The following is a 3,763-nucleotide window of genomic DNA, read 5'->3' as shown; positions in this document are numbered from 1 at the left end:
TCGCTGATTAGATGATTTTTATAACTGATTAAGTCAGACATGCTTAATGAACTTGTGAGTGTTTTCTAAGTATAAGTAATATTTCCTAATTTTTTTGAGTGTAATATAGAGAAGAAAAATGCTATTGGTTTGTTCGTCACGAAGCAAAGTTACTATTAAGAACTCAAAGTGACCTTTATGGAAGACAAATAAATAGATGTTGATATCTCTCAAGCCACCATCAATATTGACCCTACTAAAAATAATTAACTTGTTGTAAAACACTCTATAAAAGCTTCAATAAACTTATATAAGCCAAACCCGTTTTGTTTACTCCATCCATTGCTACAAAATTGCTACTTCGGATTAGACAACTTTCAGGGAGACAAAGGCAAAGGCGCAGAAAAGTCTTAAAGAACAAAAGAGACAAAAGGAGAAGATTAATGTTAGCAAATCTAATTGCAGATTTGAAGGAAACCATAAACTAAGATGACATTTAGTATCAAAGGGTAAGAATTAAGAAAATTGAGTTGCGCTGTGTTCGTTCCGATTAGTGTATCTCACTTTCCCCGCTTATGCTCGCTTTTCAACCAGACGTAGCATAATTCCAAAGCAATATTTATATTATTTTTTATTCACAGCTACCAACTGACTTCTCTTTAGCAATCGGGCTGTCTACTCCAGTGCCTTGATTAGATGGATGGTATATTAAGCTGATTAGTATTTAATGTTGTTAGTTGACATTACCGCTTTTTATCATTGTTTGACCCTATTCTGATGATTCATTCTGCAGAAGTTGGCCTAAGGGAGATATCCCAAGTACCAAGGCAGCTTTGTTTTCTGTTTTTATCTCCAGAGTCTCAGACCTTTGGGCTTCTCGGGAGCAAGCGTTTGAACGTTCTTAATACTAACCTTGCCTTTCGGGCTAATTTAATCGAACCGTGGATCATGTGTTCGAGAAGTGCATCCTTGCCAACATGCCCGTGGATTCTAATTCAAATATTTTTCAATTTTTCAATTTTTAATTTTTTTCCTTTTTCGCCCACGATCACTTACATATTATTAAGTTAATATTGCCCCACGTTCTACTTCTACTTTCATCGTAAACAATACCATGCTTTTATTCGTTTAACTCCTTTTTCGAAACAGCTCAAGGCGGTTATTTTCTTATCATGCTTCGTTGTGTCTCGTGACATGCCTTTGGCAAAATAAACGATGGCATTTAAGTGAAAAACTGATCAGGATAACAAAGTCGCGCGTGTTTTTCATCAGGCGTAAGGAGAGGATTCGTAAAAAAGGAGAGGCGCTACGCCTCCTAAGAATGAATTCGTCACGCTCCACGTTCAATAAATACTCACAGTGTTTCAAAATACGAATAAATTATGGAGGATAACAAAATGATATTTAGGAGAAATGCATCTTTGAATCTGATCTCACTGGGAGTGAAAGGTCACTCAAGAACTTACATGGGATTAGGCTAAAGATCGATTGTAAACGTTTCCCCGTCCGACGGTCACCCAGGAGCCGAGAGAAGCTTTCTGTTTGACTTTCCTCCAAACTGCTGTGTAGCAAGGCTTCTTTAGAATCGATGCTCGTTTTCTTGGTAAATCACAAAGCTCTCTTTCGCCCATTCAATGCTTTTAAAATGATCTAGTCAGCCATATAATACGGTGGCTTTTCATCGTGCAGGACGACCTTTTATCGATGGCTTCATTGTCGCAATCGCGAAAGCCGGTTCTCGATCAAGATTGCAAAGATCTAGTCGAAGAATAATATAGATACAGTATTGTTGAAGAGAAACTGCTGAGTGAAGGTAGAAAAATTACTAAATGGTACAAAGAAAACCTGCTACAAGTGATTGTTCAGAAATATCAATCCATGCTTATGGGTTCTGGAACTGAGGCCAAAAATAGTAGATAATAGTATATAATAGCATATAGATGGGACTGACATTGAACAATCAAAATCTATCAAACTATTTGGGGTACTCCTGGACTCTGAACTAAATTTTAGTGAGCATATTACCTTAGTCTGTAAAAAGGCAAGTCAACAGATAGGAGTTTTAAGTCGACTTAGAAAACTAATACCCACTTACGCTAAACTACAACTTTAAAAAGCCGCCATTTTACCTCACTTGACCTACTGCAGTATCATCTGGCATTTCTGCAGAGCCTCAGACAAACGTAAAGCTGAAGTACTACAGGAAAGGGCCTTGAGAGCAGTTTTCAACGATAAATCACTCTCTTATGACGGCCTGCTGAAGCTGGCTGAAATTCCATCACTGGTGAACAGAAGGCTACAGGACATAGCAATCCTTTCCAGTTCAAGGCAAAAAAGAACTTACTTCGTTGTCAAATACAGGAACTATTTATGTCAGAAGTAAACTGCGATAGAAGATATTCTCTAAGAAATACAGATTTTAGAATCCCTCGCTTTAATACAGTAAAATATGGTAAACACTCTCTAAGATACTATGGCCCTCTCCTCTGGTCGAAACTTACAAAAGAGTTACGCAGTGAAGACAGCCTGCACGGATTTAAGAGCAAAATCAGGAGAACGGACATGACTGTCATGATTGATGATGGATGCAAAAAATTTGCGCTCTGTAATAGTTGATTTTTAACTCTAGGACATTGATAAATAATTTTAACTGTTAATAGGTTAGGTAAATAATTCTGTAAATAGGTTCCAGATTTCTTATTTTTAAAGCTTTTACCCTGTGTCCCCAATTAGTGCTATGCGCCAGGTTTTCACGACACATAAATAAAATTCACTACTACTACTACCACCAAATTAACTAATTAATAAAAGTAGCAGACGGACCTACGGTTCATTCGTCCTTTTCCGAGAAGACTAGAAGGTCTATCCATTTCTTGACCTTGAGTGTTGGTCCGGCCATGGCTCGAACCCTGGACCTCCCGCACAACAGTTCGGCACTCTAACCAATTGAGGTAATGGGGAGGTGATCTTTCTTCCTCCGTCACATTCTGACACACTTCGCCTCCTTTGGCAGGTATGTCCACTTCTTAACATATGTCAATTATTGACCGAGCATCTGGTTAAGGTATAAGATATTGGTCAACTAACTAAGGAAACACGCTCTACATCAGGTAAAAGCCTTTCAGGTCCATGACAGTTTTTATGCAGGAAAGAAAAACTGTCTCAAGTGCGGGAAAAGTCGACCGACCAAGTCGCGATTGGTTCAAGTCTGGAATCTGCTTGGTTTAGAATATGGTGCCAGTTTTCTAGATCAATCACGGTGCCGAGTGAAGTAAAGCAAAACCAAAGCAATCTCGAATTACTTTGCACACTCCTTTGAAATTGCTCTTGGGGTCATATTTTTTACTCCCAGTACACAGAGAAATATTTATGAAATACTTATACCCCAAATGAGGGTAATACAACTTTTAGTTGTTTCAAGGTGTTCATAATTCACATTGTTCACTGTGAAAAAAAAATAGAGTTTTCCTTAAGACCAGCAATCTTCCAAGGAGAAATTAACACATGAAATTAATTTCAAAGGCAAACAAACTGTACTTTGAAAAATTTCAAAATACTTGTGTGTCAGCTTCAGACTTTATGTCCTTCTACAGCAGAAACCCACTAACTCGAACAAGAACTGATTTCTCTTGGATTTGACCCCATAGTTTTAGTCATTTACTATCATTTACTATAAGATAAACAAAGTTGATTTCATTTGAACTCCATGTTTACTCGAGCTGATTTCTGTGCTTTCCATTGGCTTAAATTTACCCTGATGCCTCCAACTTAACTAGAAACATCA

The sequence above is a fragment of the Stylophora pistillata genome, chromosome 5 (assembly GCF_964205215.1).
Source record: "Stylophora pistillata chromosome 5, jaStyPist1.2, whole genome shotgun sequence".
NCBI classification, from domain to species: Eukaryota; Metazoa; Cnidaria; class Anthozoa; order Scleractinia; family Pocilloporidae; genus Stylophora; species Stylophora pistillata.
Note: the sequence above shows the minus strand (reverse complement) of the source record.